This window comes from Myodes glareolus, chromosome 14 (genome assembly GCF_982192425.1).
Source record: "Myodes glareolus chromosome 14, mMyoGla1.1, whole genome shotgun sequence".
Classification (NCBI taxonomy): Eukaryota; Metazoa; Chordata; class Mammalia; order Rodentia; family Cricetidae; genus Myodes; species Myodes glareolus.
The window spans coordinates 20729443-20750017 of record NC_142039.1 but is presented as its reverse complement, the minus strand read 5'-3'; positions in this window follow the sequence as shown (position 1 = coordinate 20750017).

The following is a 20575-nucleotide window of genomic DNA, read 5'->3' as shown; positions in this document are numbered from 1 at the left end:
AGTATGTCTTTGACACAACCCCTTATGGTTGGCATTAATTACGGGACCAGACGGGAAGGCAGGACTGTGTTGTGGAAATAGCTCGATCCTATGTGTCTGGCTTGGTGTCTGCGAGCCCCTTTTTCAGAGTCCAAGGATAATTCATGGTATGTGTCAGTTTTCTTGTCTCCAGGTAGGGACAAATGCCATAAATATCTCAGAAAACAGTATAAAAAATTAGTGTGCAATGCTACCGCCCGCTATATACCTTGTGAGTTTCCGTGCTTGACTTTGTAAAATGGAAGTTTTATCAAGTCCTTGTTTGATCTATTTTTGAATCTGTTACAAAAAGTCATCAAGTCTGTCCTTTACTTGACTAAATATTAAATTAGAATATTAGGATTAAAAGTTGTATCTGAGGGGTGGTGGGACACGTCTTTGATTCTGAGTACTGACTCGGGAGGTAGAGGCAGACAGATCCTTGAGTTTGAGGCCAGTCTGATCTACAGTGAGTCCCAGGACACCCAGGGATACACAGAGAAACCCTGTCTCGAGAAATCAAAAGAAAAACAAATGATTAAAAAGTTATATTTTCTTTAAACCTGGTGACTCCTTCATTGTATTGAGTATAAGGCAACAGCAAGTTCACTTTCCTGGGACAATAGCTCAGGTCTACGGCCAGATCTTCCGGACTTTTGCTATGGTGCAGTTCTGCAACTTTGAAGCATGCCTGGAGTTCCTCTTTTAGCTGGTAAAGCCAGCAGGGTTCTCTGAACATGATTTATATACAAACCGTGACTATTCTGAAAGTAGGTCAGCTGGTATCTTGGGCTTCATCTGCCGTGTACTTTAGACCTGGTCCTGCCTTAAAGCTTTGCTGTGGACCTTCCCATGAATGGGAGAGCATGTCCACACACACACACACACACACACACACACACACACACACACACACATACACACACACACACACACACAGACTCATCTCAACCACAAAAATGAATGCTAAATTGATGAGTGTGTGTATGTGTGTATGTGTGTGTCTCTGTGTGTGTGTGTGTGTGTGAGAGACAGAGAGAAAGAGAGAGAGAGAGAGAGAGAGAGAGAGAGAGAGAGAGAGAGAGAGAAACTAGATTCAGTGAAACTGAAACAGCAGGAAGTAATAAACAAGATATGTTTACTTTTCTCCCTTTTGATATTAGGGAGTCTTGAAATGCAAATGAGAAAGTTTAAAAAAATGTTTGCAGGTTGAACTAGCTGGGATTTTTTTTTTTCCCCGAGTCTTGAGAATAATCATTTCTGTTTTGGTTAAGATATGATTGATCTTTAAAAAAAAAATAAGATCCAAGAGAATTTGTAACTATACAAATATATTAGAAATAAACGTTTCTCAGATAGGAATTTAAATTTTTATATTGCTCCAGGGTAAAGTGTTGAGAAACAATGTTATTTTCTTCAAAGTAGGAGATTTAACTGGAATTTTAAATTTTTTTATTTAATATAACATTGTTTCAATTTCAACTGTCCAAAGATATCACTGAGTAACTCAGTCCCAGACACAATAGGTACTATTATACGTAAAACACTTCCTCATCTCACATTTCTATATGTAGTAATACCAGCTGTTTTGTAAGCAAAAATACATGCCTTTTATTTACACTTGATTTTTCCTAATTTTAATTAGTTCTCCAACATGTGAGCATTTACTAGAGAATTATTTTGTGACTGATGTACTGCTGGCAACTCATACTTTGAGTTTACGGAAAAAGCCAATCTCTGACGTTTTCAAAGCATTCTCCTATTGTACAGTTCTCTTCAGGTTTACATTAATGCATGAGAATGGGCGGAAAAGCAAGCATCTCGCTTTTTCTAATGTAACATTTCAAAGTCTTGGAATGACTTCCTAGCATAATATCTGGCTTTTATAATGTTAACCCAAGCTAACAAAAAATAAATAAGTGAAGCAGGGCTAGCCCATAAACATGTTAAGACTTAAGTTCCTTTTAGTTTGCTTTCACCATTTAACTATGAGGTCAGGTAGGGGGGAACGTCAAAGAATTCCTAGCTAAATGCCTGTTCAGTTGATGCACTTCCTAGGCTATCTTGTCAACATTCTCTGGGATGAATTATACTGCTTTTAAAAGAAGTTCTTCCTCACACCCACCTTCCTAAGACATTACCGTAAAGAATTTATTCTGATTTTTTTCTATTATGTTATTGACTGGCAGTCAAGTTTCTGTTCCTGTAATTTTTGGTCACAAGTGAGTTGTTCATTTGACAAAGTGTGTGTGTGTGTGTGTGTGTGTGTGTGTGAGAGAGAGAGAGAGAGAGAGAGAGAGAGAGAGAGAGAGAGAGAGAGAGGGATGACATTCAATGTAATTTGAGATTAAGCTTGGCTCTCTTCCTAGAGGTCTCCACAAGACATCAGTATAATTTCTTCTGTCATTGACAACATTGTCTCTTGGCTAAGCTCAGCGTACGGGTTCGTTTTCTTTTCACACGGAAATTCGTGAATACTTTCTGTGCCTTAAATTAATTAGCTGGTCTGCAGATTGTCTGACTTTCTGGCAACAGTTGCTTTCACTCCCATGGTTTCTCTATTGTAACTAGAAAGAGTTCATTGCATTCCTAATAGCAGGAACAAATATTAAAGTGCCAGAGATCATTTCTTTGTAGAAGCCTTTGCTTGTGTAGTTACAGCTAGACACGAGTCTAGCTTGGAAATGACCTTGTCATTGCACGGTTTGATCCCCAGCACTGCCTAAAGCTGCCTTGGCCATGGAGTAGCTACCTAGAAAACCAGGGCTTGGAAGTTGAGGAAAGAGGATCAGAAGTTCAAGGTCATCTTTGTGCATTTGTATAGCAAGTTCCAGGCTATATCTATCTATCTATCTATCTATCTATCTATCTATCTATCTATCTATCTATCTATCTATGTTTATCTATCTATCTATCTATCTATCTACACATACATACATACATCATACATACATACATACATACATACATACATACATACATACTTATTAGATCCTGCAAGGCACAGGAAAGTAGTGTGTGCCTGTGGCTACATGCATTCATCTTGTATTCATGAATTCTGGTAGCAGTGTATAAACACAGAATACATACTAAATCGTTCAAAATAAAATGGTGGGGCCTGACTAGACTGCTAACACAGTCCTTAAGGGTTAGAGGGGCGTCTCTCTTAAGCTGTGAAGACTGCCTCTGCTTTCTATAGTTGAAAACTCAGCCATTAAAGTATATCCACCTAAATGAAAGCAATAACTCATTGTTACAGCAAAAACATTTTTAATGATCTTAAGAAAGTAAGTTTAGTGGTTTCAGAGAGATGGCCCAGTGGGTCAAAGTGAGGAGCTGAGTTTGGATTCCCAGAACTCACATAAGAAGCTGGGTGTGTTAGCCTTGGACTGAAACTTTAAAGATGGGGGAGAATTGTGAAGACCAGTGGAATCCAGGGGCTTGCAAGTCAGCCAGCATGTTTGAAATTAAAGCTGCATTTTCAGTGAGAATTCCTGTCTAACAAAATAGAACAGGAGACTGAGGGAGACACTTAGCACTGCCCCCCCCCAGAGTCATATACACACAGAGAGAACAAAACTAGCTTAAGTCTCATAGAAAGTTTTGTTTTCAGAGGTCACAGGAATATGTTAGTTTTAGTAAAAACCATGCATCTTTTACAAGCTTCTATTTAAGAAATGAAGATAACACTCTGCCACTCGAGGGTCACTCGGGTTCACTTAGGTCATACTGTAAGGAACCAAAAGCAGACTTGGTTAGCAAGACAGCCCTGTGCTGCAGTCCCAGAGTAAAGCTCACCCCTGATGCAAATGTTCACTTACGTCTTTTCTGAGGCTTTGCATTTGCTTTAAAAACAAAACAAAAGAGCAACAACAGCAAAACCTCCCCAATTCCAGTTTCAAGAAAATAAAATAAGATAAATGTCTCGATGGTTAAATTCCTACAGAGCTTATGAGGAAAAAGCTATGATCACCTGGCAAGAAACTCTGTCAGCCCTCCTTCTGCTGCAAATTTATGAACCTGAACGGTTGCCTTCCTTAGCTCAGGCATCTTATAGAAAGTCTCTGGGGATATAAGGAGAAATGAGGTTTAGTTGAAATTGATCCAGCGCTCTGATAAGTCACGAACCATGGTTCTTAATCGGCAGACTTGGAACTAGCTTGTGCAATGTCACAGAGGTGCTATGTTTAGTGGACTGTGTGCTGGTCACACATTTGCACAGCCCATTGTCAGACTCTTAGACCCTCTACTCAGTGTGGACAGAAAGAAGGTAGAATGTAACCATAGATCCAAAGACTGGCTCAAAGCCAAGGAGATAGGGAAGCCTGTTAGTGAAGGACTGTAGCTATCTGGAACTGAAAGAGGCAGGGGGAATGCAAGTTTATAGCTTCCTAGGACATATGAGTTCAAGGCCAGCCTGGAAATTTAGTGAGACTGGCCTCAAAATAAAATTTGAAAAGAGAGAAGGGGAATGTAATTCAGTACAGAACAGTTTCCTATAACATGTGATACCTTATGTTCAATGCTACCCATCAAAACAAGAACAATGATGATGAAATTTTAAAAAGAGAAAAGAAAAAAAAACGCAAGGAAACAGAACACATTAAGAAATCAATCCGTTTCCTCTAGAGAGACCCTGAAATATGCAGTCATTTTTTTAGGGCTTGTATATAGGATATGACTCCCCCAGATAAACAGAAGAGTTCTACCTGAATGAACCGTGTCCACACAAGTACAGTGAAACTGCAAACAAGTCAGCTGTCACTGCCAGTGAAAAATGCCACTTTCTGGGGATCATTCATTGGAGAGATGCCAGGAAGACTTCTGTCTATAGTCCACACTGCTCCTAAAATAGCCTCTTTTTTTCTTTTTCCTCTTTTTCTTCCTCTTCCTCCTCTTCTTCTTTCTTATGCCTTTGTTTCTTCTTCTTCTTCCTCCTCTTCCCCTCCTTCTCCTTTTACTTTTTTTGTTTTTTGGATCAGGCTTTCTCTGAGTAGCTTTGGAGCCTTTCCTGGAACTGGCTTACAGAGCTGGCTGGCCTCGAACTCACAGATATCCACCTGCCTCTGCCTTCTGAGGCTCCTAAAACATTTGAACCAAATTGAGTATTAAGAGATCGTGATATCACTTTGGAAATAAAGCATAATGCACCAGTTCGCACCACCTGGCATCATCCTAGCTCACAGCAAGCTCAGTGTCTAACACTCAGCGAGAGCAAAGCTAGTACATCCTCATTAGCTTACTGTTACCAGATGAATGGTGTTGACAAGAGAGTCACAGAACTCCAGGTAGGATAAAGCTCTGAAAGTCCCGCCTCTCCATCTCTCCCCTCCATTCCTTTCCCCTCACCTTTGATTGTTTAGAATCAAAACCAAAGCCTTATGCATGCTTCCCCAAAAATCTGTGACTAAACTTCTTGGCCAGCCCTGGACATGTACAGTTAAATAAGTTCACTCTGTTAGAATTTTTAAGAGGACAATTCTGTCATATTTCATCAAATTATCCTCCACTCATAATATGATAGCTCATGTTTATAACTGCGAAACTTTGTACATCAATTTGACAAATTAGTGGTGTCTCATGATTTCGGGGCTGAAATAAGTTTTTAATAAACATCTCTGAAATTATATTAAACACACACACAACACAGTACTCAGTTTTCCAGCCTACGTGTTTTCTGCCACTCAGTCCCACAGGGTACATGAAGTGAGGTTGATCAATGTGTGGACTGAGAACACAATTACACCATTTTTTTTTTTTACTCTCCCGGCACTATGTATATGTCATGTGCCAATGATGCCAAAATGTGAAGAAAATAAGGCATTGTTGCTTTTCAAATATAAGTGGTGATAGGGATCTGGAAAACCATGTAGCAGTTGTAGTTTTCTTTATTATACTTGGCTGTTTTGGTTTTGTATCACTGGCTAAATTAATGCATATACTCAATAATACGCCATCACAACATGCTCATAGATTTTGTGTGTGTGCATGCTGGAAACCAAGGCCAGGGTATTGTATTTCCTAGGCAAATACTCTACAACTGAGATAAAATCCTCAGCCCATATGTTGTTTATAATAGTTGAAATGAATTAAGAGAGTCTTGTATTTTTTTTTAAAAAAAAAAGATTTGTGTGTGTGTGTGTGTGTGTGTGTGTGTGTATGTGTGTGTGAGTAGTTATAGGAATTTTGTTTATGGTTGCTATGTTTTGTCTAAATTCAGATGTTTACTTAGAGCCAAATATAAGACTGGGAAAATAAGTTTATGAGAAATAGGAAACGGGTTCTGGCAAAATCTCAAATATATTTCATAAAAGTAAGAGTTGGTTTAACGTTAGAAGCTGCAAAGTGTACGTGGCCTTCCCCTTCTTCTACTAAATGTGTTAAATAAATAAGCACTTGTTTATTCCCCATACCTATGTGTGGTTGTAAATAAATGTGTATTTGAAGGAGCATGTTGACAAAGTTGTCTTTCTTTGCTTATCTGTCAGGAATCCAATCTTGACATTCTCGCTCCGCTGAATAAGATCCAAGGCAGCAAGGACACTGGAGAGAATTCCACTTCCTTTGCTGCAGGAGGTGATAGTGACCTCATCAACTCCAGCAGGCAAAACTGGATAGCTCTAGCCCCAGCTGCTTCCATAGATATTAAAAAAAAAGTTTTGTTTTTTTTTTTAGTCACTGTGTAGAAATTTCTATTCCACTCATTTCAATTTCTACTTCCGGGAAATTAAAGAGGAGCTGCAAAAGGCCTCCAAAATTTCACAGTAGCCCGTCTGTCTCACAGGAGAGCATCAGGCACGGCAAACGTGCCTAGTGATAGCATGCGCGAAATGGAAGTTGCCTTTTCATTTTTTTATGATGCAAAGAAAAAGTGCATCGGAACGAGAGCAGGTTTTTCTTTGACCTATGGAATTCTTTATGCCAGCCTCACATTCAGAAATAAAATAGGCTATATTTGTTCAATGGAGGAGAGTTGGTGAATTCTGCATATTTCTGCTCTGGCAGTAGTGTAGTGTACGAACAGTGAGATGTTCACAAAGCCCAGAAGGGAGACAGAAGAGGCAGCCGCAGCAACAAAACCACCCCGGAGATCACATAGAATCTTCCCACCCAACACCTTCAATAACCTCTTCAGTCATTCTTTCAAAACACTAGCTCAATATTTAATATGAACAAAGAACATTGCGAATTTGATTGTCGATTCTGCTTCACATTGAAATCAAAAAGTAAAATAACAATTAGACTCCTTGTCCCTTGAATTCGCTAAAAAAGCAAGATGGTGGCTGTTTAGTGTTTTCCAAGTTCGATCAGTTTAGTTCCCTGGGTGTGAAGCAGTTAGGAACAAAGTTTCTGTTTTGCTTAGCTGGATCCCCAGTCAACTCAGAGGTAGATGCTGTTGCATCAAATGCTAATGCTAGATTTCCCTCCCTTACACACAGTAAATAAACAGAGAGTCAGTTCCCAGCAGCTGAAATGGAAAGGCGATTCTAATCCTTTTGCTGTCCTCAGAACATCCGTCATTCTGTCTAACTATTGCTAGCCATTTCCCCCCAGGTATGTGGGTTCGAGAAACCTCCCTGCTCATTTATACTTCAGCAATCCCCATGGTGGATGTGTTCCTGCTTTCCACTTAGATCCCCAGAGAAAGGATTCCTGAAATTTTCTTCTCCTGGTGTGAATTTTTATTTTTAAAACCACGTGCTTGGTGCTATGGGCCGATAGTTTAGAGATAGCAAAAAGCAGGCCGTCTTCAGTATTTAGCAGAGGCTCATGGGAGACATCTAACATTACCTAAAATTGAAGTCAAAGATGCAGAAGTGGAGAGTGGTAACTTCTGAATGGTTCCTGATGTTTGTCTGTTATATTCATTGAATTCTTAGATTGCCCTATAGAGAGGAAAACAGTCAGGTGATGCTTACTGGGCAAAGGAAGAGTCAAAGTTTCTGGGTCCTTGGACAGCTTGATAAAACAAGCAACTTGGAGAAAGTAACTTCTGTTTATTTCTGTGTATAGGCATCACTTGGTGTAAATAGGAAGCTGGGCTAATAGGTTCTGTTCAAAATCATTTTGAAACTTCAATTTCAATGGGGAGGATCACACTAGTGTGCGGGACCTTGACCAAAGTGTTGTAGGCTACTGTATACATTTGATCTTATGGAGGTAAGCATGTAAATGTTCTTTATAGAGAATTTAGCATACACTGTCCATGCAATCCCATGTCCCAAGGAGTTTCATGTTGGGGAGCCTCTCTGGTAGTCCTGGAGTCCCATTGCCTTTGCTAGCCTTTGCTTCTAAGTTAACCCCTCATTTCTTTGCAAACTTTGACTATAGACACACCAAAGAAGTAAAATACCTTTCAGTGGACAATATTACACAAGAGATAGAATTCAGAGCAAATGCTAAAGTATTTTAGATGTTCATCTTAAAACATCAAAAAACAGTTTAAGACTGTTTGGAAAAGGGAAGTTATCCATGCTTTTTGGATTTATTACCAATCATTGAGAATCTTTGCAATAAGTCGGAAAATAAATTTCATGTGTTTATAGTAGTTCTTCATAAACAAATGTTAAAGATATAAGAGACAACTATTCTATATTAATTGCACTATAAATTTGTAATTAAATATCAAACAAAATTTCACAATATGTATTTAGATATGTTTGTATTTCAGATATAGTAGAACATAGGTTTTAATTATTTAATAACATGCCGTGGATCTAGGCCTTAAGGTGAAGAATTGTTTCTGTTTATTTGTCTCCCTTTTCTTTTCCTAGATTTAATTGAATTTTTTTCCTCATATTTGAAGTAGGTGTTTCTATTTCTCAATGAAAACTCTGGCTCTTGAATTTTTATAAATAACATTAATTCAGATATTTTTTTTATCTGTTAGCTTATAATTTCTATTGTTGCACTGAAGGAAAATTTTTACAGTGGAAAGCATGTGAAACACTCTTTGCACATAAAATATGTACTTTCTCTCGAAGCTGACGCAGTTTGTCTCAGTGAGCACCAACTAGGACTCTGTTCCATGATATATAGTTCACAGAGTTTTCTAATTTCCAAAGGAAAAAAAAATCAAAGGAAAATCTGAAAAGATAAGATTTAACTGTTGAGTGCTTCCTTGGTGGTAGGTACTAAGCTCTATGCTAAGTATCTTGCATAGTCTGCCAGTCAAAACTTTACACAGACACAGGCATTACGCTTGTTTCGCTGAGGAGGAGATTAAACCTTTGGTAGTTTAAATATCTTGCTCAAAGATGCAGGGACAATACTTAGAAACCAACTTAGGCTACTTGTCTATTGTTTGCTACTGTCTTAAAACACTCCCGTCTGAATGACACTGTGTTCCCAGATGTGGGTTTGCAAGAAATTAACCTAACTAGTACATGATATTAGAAAAATTTTTGAAACAAATCATCTGAGGACTGTGGAACATCAAAGGTAGCACAGTAGATTTTCCTTGGCACGGAAAACTTTCCAAATTAACTTGGCTAGATTGAATGCTCTTCATGACAGCGAAATACTTTTCTTCCAATTAGTAGTCCCAATAGTTAATCGATGATAAATGAAAATTTCAAAAATGAAATTAAAATGAGTATCTCGGTCTCTCCTACTAGAGACGAGAGAACCATCAACTCTTTGGTCTAGACACAGGTTTGGTCAATATGCTCAAGCAGATGGTTCACGAATTGCTGACTTTCCCTTAATAAGACATTGCAAACCAACTAAGATAAAAGGTGAACAACTATGAGAGTCTCAAGAGAGTTCCATTGGCGATGGCCGGAATCCTTCATCTGGACCCCTTAGCCTCCACCCCCTACAGGCTGTCTGCTGTTGTCACACTTGTTTGCAGATAGCTTATTCCTAGCTCGTTCTCAGTGTAGCGGTTAGACTTCACAGAGCCTTTGATAGTCTCTGATTTTAGCCTGCCTTTCTGGCAGCTTCTCTCATCCTATCTGTGTACTCAATCTAGTTCAGCCCTTCTGACCTCGTTAAGCTTTGAATACCACCCTTTCACCCTCCCCACCCAATTCTCACCCCGACTAAACCTCCCCACTGGGATTTTTGTAGCGTCTATTTTCAGCATCACCTCCCTTAGGAACTCTTGAAAGATGAATATCCTTTTTGGAGAAGTTCCTCAAACTTTCTGAACATCTTAGGCTTATTTAATAACTATTTAGCACATAAAAGTTGATGATTGTGTTACTTTTCTGTTTCTTCAACAGTTTTCCATTTGTAGATTGGTTTAGGTTATCCATTACTATTATGAACGATGGGAATTGATTTCAAGGCCTTGAACCAACCAGGTGATAGCCAACCATCAAAAAAATGTTTCCACGCCAGTTTACAGGTCTCCTTGTGAGTAGCGGATCTGTTCTCCTATTGACCACGTGGTGGGAAAGGCACTCAATGTCATTTCTCAGACATCTTAGCATGTCGCAAGTGTTCGGCCCCACAGAATTCTGTCAAATGTAGTTACACTAAGACAACTATTTTTTTTTATTTTATACTTACTTTATATAATGTATGGTAGCTTGTGCTTAATAAATAATCAATGAGCAGGCAATAAATACTTTTTATAAAATACCATTAAAAAATGTAAAGAACTCTCCCCAGGATTTAATTCTCTAAATTATTTATCATTTATTCATCTTAATTTTTTTTAACTTATAAAATAATCTAAGCAGAACATATGTGAGGAAATATACCAGGGCCGCATATTATAAATATACATATGAATAATTTTATTCCATTTTGATTCTGACTATAATTACTAATTTTCTCCTTTGCTGGGAATATTTTAGTTAAAATCTAGAACTATTCCTTTCCCAAGTGTCTAATCTATTCAAAACATTGCTTCAGAACTTTCTGTCAACAACGTTTCTAGAAGATGAAGTATTGGGTATTCGATTATGAAAATTTAGAAGAATGCTCTTTGAATAGAGCATTTGGGGTGCTATCTTGAAAAATTAGGGGCAAATATCGAACCTATTAACTCTCTCAGCATGACTGTGGCAAACACGTTTTCAAGGGCTTCCTGAGTATAAAATCTGGACCCCAATCTCTAGCTCTGTAATTTCATCGGCAGGAAGTGCCTTTTGCAGCCTCGGTGTAGGTCTGATAAAGCCACCGATGCTGCCGCCGTTGATAAACCCCTACATTAAAGTCTTCAACCTTCAACAATTTTCAATTCCAAGCAAAACCTAACAATTTTATTTTCTGTGTGTTTCTCATTTCCCCGGAGTAATATGCTGTCCTTTCCCAAGGCATATCAGGTTAGCTCAGCACAGGACGGGAGAAAAGTTTGCTGCGTTCATTTTCCAGAACGCTAGCTGCTTCACTCAGGCCAGGGTGAAACTCTGCTTTCCCCAAACTTATAATGAAGACGACTTCACATTTCGGCCCACCGTGGTGAGGAGAAGTACCAATGGATGCCAGCTTCCAGTTAGACGCTTTGTCTGCTCTGTGCATTTTCCAAAGAAAGCCCCTCTATACTTTTTCCCCAGGATTCTGAGGACAAGCAGCCAAGAAACAACGTTCTTACGTTCTTATTCACCTGTTTCTTTCTTTTGAAATGAGATGAGAAAGACAGATTCTGTGGGGGATTTAAAATGTATGATGTTTTTGAATTGTTACCTTCTGTTTTCTAGAAGCTATGACCAAAGTGTGGCAGAGAAGTCAATGAATGATTTTAAATAGATTTCTGAAATGCCCCTCCCCCTTTTTTCCTGGAAACTGTGGGAATCCACAGCCAATCCAAATTACTTATTAGCTGCCACATATTGCAAGAAAGTTGATGCCAGTGTAAAATGAGGTCTGAACTGTATATAGAGGAAGGTCTGCTTTTCTTACTTTTTCTTTCTTTGAGACAATGCATTGCCCGATAGTGTAGGCTGGCCTGGAACTCAATGTGTAGCTCATGATGGTCTTGAACCCATGGTCATTCTCCTTTCTCAGCCTCCTAAGTGCTGCGAGAACAAATATAAGCCACCACACTTGTTCAAGAGAAAGGTTTTGGTGATCCATTTAATCAGCAAGCACATGTTGACTACATAGGTAAGGTGGGAACAGGGGGCCGTTTGTAACATTCTAGAAATCCAGTACAGCTTTTTGTGGGAGTGGAGACAAGATCTGTTCATGTTTGCTTCTATTTATTTCTTGATATTCAGCAGAGTAAGGTAGTAAACAAGATGTAGACAGATTATGGCAACAGCCCCTTTACCTCATTTGGATCTGTATCCTTTCTAATAAAAAGGTGACATCAGTGAGCATTTGGGGACAGCTTTTATTTGTGTTACGATTTCACAGTTTTCTAAAACCTAGCATAATCATTCAAAAGATCCAATACCCCATACAGAGAATCCTAGATTATAAAACAAATCTTGCGTGAATACATGTGTACAGTTGGAGGCGAGTCATTTGCCTGTACCTCTAAGTGCAGGCTGAGTGTGGGAATATTTTGAGTTGAGTTTTAGGGTTGCTTCTTCAGTTTCGAGGTGTAGCCTTTAAATAGCAGAGATTTATTAGGTCTTAATGGAAAGTCAGGTTGAGAAAGGCTGATCTGCTTAGTCATTTGCTTAGAAACCTGCTATGGAAGACTACGTGTCTAGACCTTCTGACAGCATCTATGTCGACAGGCTGCTCCAGACTCGGCATAGTACTTCCAGTGAGACTGAGCGGGCGAGGTGGGTCAGCGACCATCTTGGTGGAGCTGCCTATGGCGATGGTTGCTTTTTTTGCCAGCCTGGAGACCAACTTGTCTATGTGGCCTTTCTATCTAGATGTCACACCTGCTTAAGCCAAAGTCATTTGTCAGGGCTTCCGAAAAGACTGTGGATTCTTTACTTTTCTTCTTTCATGATTGTTTAGACGGATCAAGGCTCTAACAAGAAGGGATATGCAGCAATGGAAACATTTTAATAAATCATATAGCAAAAGTACTTTGCATTGAACAGTATTTGGAGATAAAAGGCCCCCTACAAGACTTTACATGCAATTGCTAACTGCAGACACCCATGACATCCTGTTTGTAGGGAGCAATGTTCTGTTCTCCCAGTGAAAGCTCTGTATGTGAATTCCTCCTCAAGAATACCAGCTGTTCAACAGCATCAGTCTGTGCTTTCTATATTGATTGACTCTGGGAATATTTTTTCAGATTGAGTTTCTTTGTTTCTTAAAAAGGGTAAAAAATAATTGGTTCACTTAAAATTTCAAACTAAAAAGATTAATCAGTACGGATATGATGACATGTTCAGAAAAGCCAGGCATTTATTTTAGCATTAATTCATTGTGCACGTATAACAGTAAAATAGAAAATATAGAAGAAATGTAAATTATTATTGCCCTCCTTCAATACATGGGTTGCTATTTGATTTTCATATTCTCTTCCAGCTTTTTTGGCAATATGTAAAACTCATTGCAGTGACTCAAAAGCCTGGTCCTGTGCTCCCAATGGAGCGTGTCCTCTTTCTTCTTCCTTTTTTTTTTTTTTGCAGTTTATCTTTGCAAAGCTAAAACTGCATTTCTTCTTTTAAATCCTCAATCTGACAATTCTTCTTTCCTCCACAGCGTGGTCACAGTGTCCTCAGCATTCATTAAATGACCCGTCCCTTCTTCTACAACCTTCTGCATAATCCGTCCATTGGCTTCCATTTGTTTACTCAGCTCCCATCACTGTCAGCCAGCAAATAATCCTTCTCAACCCCGGGCAAATGGGTGGCCATGGTCTGGCCTGGGTGCCAGTATTAATGACGTTTTATTTTTCAACGCATAACAATAAAAAATTCTGTGTTGAGACTCTCATTTTGTATTAAAACTACAAATTGTAGATGAAATGCGTGCCGAGTCAGTTTCCACGCTGGAGACTGCTGGAGACTGCTCTTTAATGTCTTGCAGAACATAGTTCTTTAAGGAAACATCCATTGCTGTCTAAAGGTAAATTCTATTAAACTTCTGCAATGAAATTCTGCCATCCTTCCCGGCAAAACTGTGGGTGGTAAATTTGCAGAACAGATCTGCAGAACCCTGAGGAAAATTCGTCATATTAGCTTCCCCAAATCTAAACATTCCAAGTGCAGGTCTCAGTAGACAACTCAACCGACAGTACAGCTGAACAAGGGAGATGTAGGACCAAGTGAGCCAAAGACCTGTGTTCTCTTGAAGAAAATCAGCAAGTAAGAAGAAAACAAATTCCCCCATTCCATCAGTCAATAAATTTCTGACCCAGAGTGATTCCATGAGTAACTTGAAGTCACCTTCTATGTACAAGACATTGAAAGAAGTAAAATATTTGTGTATGTTTGGCAAATGATTCTATTTTAATATAAATAAACACGACTTTCTTTATTTCAAAAAAAGAGTCGTGTTGGGCACGGTGGCACATGCTTTTAATCCCATCCCTCAAAAGGCAGAGGCAGGTGGATCTCTGTGAGTTCTAGGCCAGACTGGTCTACAAAGCAAGTTACAGAACAGGTAGGGTTGTTACAGAAAGAAACCTTATCTCAGATACAAACAAAGGAGTCCTTTTAAGCTAAACTTAATGATTGTAGTGTGTATGTGTGCACCTCTGTCGTCTGCACCCCAAAGTGCCCGTGTGAAAGCGGGGGTGCAGCTACGCAGAGCCCAGGTCCTCCTTTCATCTTTCTATGGGGACAGAACTCATGTTGCCAGACTTAAGTGACAAGCAATCTGCCCACTAAGCCATCTCCATAGTCCTACAATTTCTTTATAATGGTGACTTTAAAGACATGGGATTCAGATGCATATAAATAGTATACATGTGTATCAAATATATAATATATTATATAGCATGATTATATAATTACAACATTAATTAAGTAAAATAGATTTATATTTGATATTAGAATTTCTCTTTTATATCAGAAAACATACACCAACAGTTTTGTCTTAGTGCTGGATGGAGAAGCTGGCTTCTGTGCAGAGAAGTAACTGAATTCTTTAAAGATGAAATTACTAAACAATAAACTTGTTGATCTAGTTTAAATATTTGTATGGTAAAGACAACAGCTGGAGAAAATAGCTTTTTGTAGACTGTTCTGGGTAAATAATTTTTATAGTGAATAATTGTGACAAACGTTTTCATTCAAATGTAAGTCAGAAGTAAATGTGTGTTTCTCTGTGTTATTGAGAAAAATATTGGTGATAATTTCCCAAGCATACGTATAAGATTAAAAAAATAAACAGTCCTTAAGTTCCACGGGATACTCACGCGAAAAAAAAAGGTCTATTTTTTGTTGTTGCTGTCATTGCTTAAAACCCAACTAAAACAAATAAGTCATAGCCTTTATTCCAAAATATAAGATCCGCAGTTATAATCATAAGAAACCTCACTAGCACCAGCAGAGGGTTTTACAATTCATTGGGTTAAAAAAAAGTCTAATTTGACTTTTGGGCCGTCCAGTACCCCCGTGATTCCCCCCAAGTTCAGTTATTCTTGTGCTGACCCCAGTTATCTGCTTTCGCCAATACAGACAGCAACACTTAAAGCCACATCATATAGAAAAATAGATTTGAAGCTTAACCGGGACCACTTTGGGTATTTCCAAGAAAATAAATATATACTTAATTTTAGTTTCTGGGTTAAGGGAGGCACGCACAAAAGATAAGCAAATGCATTTTTATGACAACTGTAACATGCTGGCATCGAAACAGTGTTTTGGATTTCAGAAGTAAGCAAGAGATGCAACTATGTCTTATTCCTTTTATATCCATCCTTCAAAAAAAAAAAAGAAAGAAGAAAGAAGAAGAGGGGAAGAATAAATTTCTCTGGAGTTCAATAGGATGAGTCTCTTGAAAAAAAATTTTTCTTAATGCTGAAGTTTCTCCAAAAATTGTTTTGAAGCCAGAGTGACAGTTTTGACAAAGTTGGCTGCAATTAAAATGTTTCGGTCTGCTTAGGGCCTACTCAGCACAGAGCTCATTTGTCTGCACTGCCTTAGCTTTTACTTGAGGACATTGAGAAAAAGCAGGAGAGCAGACAAACAAGTTCAGAACACCTTCACAAATTTTGGATAAAATTTCACTTAATGCAACTGTGGCGCCAGTATCACGCAGGGGATGGTACTGTGCAAAATATGTTTATATAACGTGGCTGCGTGCCTCTGAGATCTTTCAAATTCCTTCTTGAGAGCTTCAGTCACTCAATGCTCACTCATCCAAAACCCTTTATATTCTCAAATATCTTCAGGTAGTTTCACTGTAAAAGGCACACAGTGAAGGGAAGAAAATCAAATAGATGCAGGAATTTTGAAAGACCCAACTTTTTCCCTCAATGCTTAATTACTAAGGTGGAGATAGATTGAATATAATAACTGGTTTTCTGAGTCATGTAGCGTATCGTCTCACTTTTATCACACAACATCATGGAGTTTGGTACATACTTTGGAAATTATAATTAATTTTTCTTTAGCATTAAATAAGATTTTGACCTGGTCTGCATTTTGTGATTGAAGGAAGAAAAACTCATAGAGCTCAGATTGTTTAATGTACATATCTACCATCAGGTACAGCAAGAATCTAGTCTTTGTTATTTCAAGTTCCATGCCCTTGGCAGTCAACAATGCCTCTTCTCTGTTTACTTGGAGTTCATATCTCGCCTGGATTCATAAGTATGAGCAGTTCATGTCACCTCGCTGTTCAACAAGCAATGTAAATGAGCTATATTCTTCCTAGGTATTGATTTCATCCTGAAAATCATTCAATTGATAACAATTAGTGGTTTTAGATGAGCGGATGAATATCATAGAGGGTTGGAGCTAATTAATGAGGGATTCTGGGAAGCTCTGTTGTGTTCTCTGTTTCCCGTTGGATGGTTAGACATGAAACCTTGGGGTTGTCAAATGAGCAACACCTTTGCATCAGTATTAGATTCACACACAATGAAAATTAATTACAGGAAAGCTCTCTCCAAGCCTCTTTGTCAATTCTCTCAACAGGAAATCCTGACTTGGGAAGAAAGAGCCAAGTACTGCTGTCGTAAAGTAGTCTTGTTTTTACTTGCTTGATCTCGTTTCTTATTTTCTTCTCACGAAAAAATGATGGCATAAGGCTTGTGTTTATTTCTTTGTTTATTTGATTGTTTATTTTGGAGGACAAATGAACAAACACCACCCTCTGAAAGACAGGCTGAGGGAAACAAACCAGAACTTTCTTCATTCTCTCTTACCAAGTTGTGTTCTCACTAATGAATTCTAAGAATCCAATGTTCTTCTCAATACTTATGTGATAGTTAGATCCTGGAATGAGCCATGTAGCCTTTATTAGAGAAAATTTATACCAATGTAGCTCTTATATATTATCTAAGAGTATTGGACATTTCCTATTTAGCCATAGTCACACTGGCTCATCTAACTTTATTTCAAAACTTCAGTTTATAATTCCACATAAATACACTGAATCCAAGTCACACCTAAATCCAAGACTTAGCTCTAACTACTTAATAAAGTTTCCCAGTTTCAGTTAATAAAGGTTGTGTGTAGTGGCTTAAGGTATTTTTAGAAAATCTGTAAGTTGCCACAATTCCTGGGACGCTTCACCTGGGAATCTCATGACTTCATATGAATATTTTCCTTAGAGACCTTTCCCATGATTCAATACTCCTTTGTCTTTTAGAATATTAGTCCAGTTGAAAAAATGTCCATTATATTCATATACGTGTGTTTCCATATGTGTATGTATGTATATACAATCATAATAAATTCTTCAAGGTGTGAGGAGGGCACTCATGCAGCCTCATGTTGATACGATTTGGTAATCTTCTTATGAAAATAGATTTTATTTTAGAAGGAGCTTATAGACAATAAGAGATTAAGTTAAAGGCTTGTGTCTCTAAGCTTAATTTTTTAATATTAAACTGAGGATATAAATAACTATAAATGTAGAACAAAGGTTAAACAACACCTCTTTCCTCTGCCATAATCTTGGAGGCTCACAATAAAAATAACTTAATCACTGAACAGAAAAGTAGAAAAGGACAACAGTTCTTAATCAATGTGCGTTATCTTCAGTTCAAATTTGTATCGATTGAATGATACCAAAATTTACTGACGCTGACTTTAGTTTTGACTGCCCTGCGAATATAAAGACCATAGAGACCATTGCAAAGGAAATACAAGAAGAGTATATCCACTTTTGGTGGGAGAAAGGCTCCACTTTCTTCTTAGCTTATCTAGAGATTCTACATTAACTTTTCAAAGACAGTGACAACACAGAGAGAATTTAATCAATACAGAAAGACAGAGGGAGTGATGGCAGTGAACCATGACAGAAGAAGATAAAACAAAACAGAGACAGAATAGATCTATAAAGATGCCACATGTTGGAAGAGAAAGACCTAAAGAGACTTTTAATAGTCAAACAACCAAGCTTGCTGTAGTTTCCAGGGTATAATGTATATATTGTAATTTCAAGGGAAAAAATAGGAGCCATATATCAAGAGATAATTTTATTATTAAATATTAGTGTATGTAGTTATAAAGGCAGAGAAATCCTGCAATCTTATGTACAGTCTTCAGGGTGACACTCTGGAATGCTGAGAGCCAAAGACTCTATTGTACAGATTCCAATGGGAGTCCAAAGATCTGAGAGTCAGAAATATCAAAGCTAGGAAAAGATGATCATTTCGTTCAAGCAGTCATGGAGACTTCCCTAACTTTTGATCTGATTCTTAATGGATCAGATGATGCCCACTTATTCTGAGGCAACCCATCTGCCTTACTCAGTTCACCATTCCAAATGCTAATCTCTACAATATATAAACTGGTATATAAACAATAAAAAATATTTCCCAAACATCTATGGCCATATCACAGCCTTGCCAAGTTGATACATAAAATTATCATTCTACTTACCATGTAGAAAATATTCTAAAAAATGTATGGAAAATATCTGCTTATAGCAAGTGTTCTAAGTTGACCTAATGCATTTTAAGATAACCAAATATAAGAAAAATTGTAGTTGAAAAAGTTCTCAGTGGATGAAATACATCTAAAGAGAAAATTTACAAATTTGAATGTATGGAAGACAAGAAGACATTGAGCAGATCTAGTAAGTAGGTAAATTAGCCCATCGAATAGAAAACTGGCAGAGCATCCGTTGCAAAAGACAAGTACTAAGAGTCTATGGCAGCCTTATTATTGCTACCCTAAAATCTTGTTTTAAAGTGAAATGAAAAAAATAGTATTCCTATAAAGTTGTATTGTAGTCTAAATGATCAAACTTGAATTCACATGTCAATAAAGAAAACGAGAAAAATCACAAAGTATTACAAAATGATATCTAGTATGTGATGGCTATTAAGTAATGTTTGAAGCATGCAAAAACAGTTCTACATGTGGGTTATAGAGAACACAAGAATATTCATGTGATAACATATGCTAACTTTAGAATAATCGTTATGTCTTCAGGGAAAGAACCTGTTTCAGACACATAAAATATTCCTTGCATTTTTATTTCCGAATATTTTTGATCTTTAAACTAGAATAGCTGAGGAATTGGTGACTGAAGCACTGACCTGTTCAGTTGTGAAGAAAAAGCTGTGGAGGATGGTTAGAAAAGAAGGGCCAAGAGGCTCACCTTCCCTCCAGAGTTATTCGGCTGCCTCTGCGGACGTATTTGAAGGGAGGACAAGAAGAGAAATCCTGGTGATGACATCTATCACCTTTGACACATTAAAATATTTCAAAGCTCAGCACATTTTTTACGTATTGTTTTATTCCTTTCACAGCAGTTTAACATGTATCATTTTACTGATGAAAAAAAAAAGATGTCAAAAGACTGGGTTAAGTATGCAAGAGTGTTTGCTATAGAAGCCTGAAGATCTGAGCTTGGAAAACGCATGTAAAATGATGGGCATGGCCATATGCATTCCTGTGACCTCAGCTAGCCTAGGTCCAGATTTAATAAGGGACTCTGCCTCAAAGGAACGTGGCAGAATCTGGCAGGACATAAAAACCAACATTCTCCTTTGAGCTCTGTGTTCTTGTACAGGTGTTCGTCCCATTTATATGCATTATGCACACACACACACACACACACACACACACACAAGTTAAAGTAAAAAAATATTTTTCTACTTTTATGTTAGAACCTTACCAGTTAAATGACTTGCCCAAAACATACAACCAGCTAATGAGATAGTTCCAAGAAGAATTTCTTTCTTAGAATTATCATGTTTTGTATTTGACAAAGCTGTTCCCACCTTTAGTTTGTCCTAGCATCCAATCAAAGAGAATATGCCATTATATTTTTAAAAATATAAGCCAACTTGTTTTTATATACAGGAAAATGTTGGATAGAATGGACTGGCTGATGCCTTCTGTTGATATAGAAACCTAGCAAAGACAGTTCATAAATCACGTTGGCAGTAAATCACCAACAGCATATAAACTTGGGAATGAATAGACTATAGCTTACTTTACTGGGATGACGGTATATGTAAAAAATGTTGCAGAGCGATGTGGCAACATTATGACACACCCATGAAGCACCAGGTAAAAAGTCAGAGTTGGTTGATGTTCATTATGGAGGAGAAAAGGCC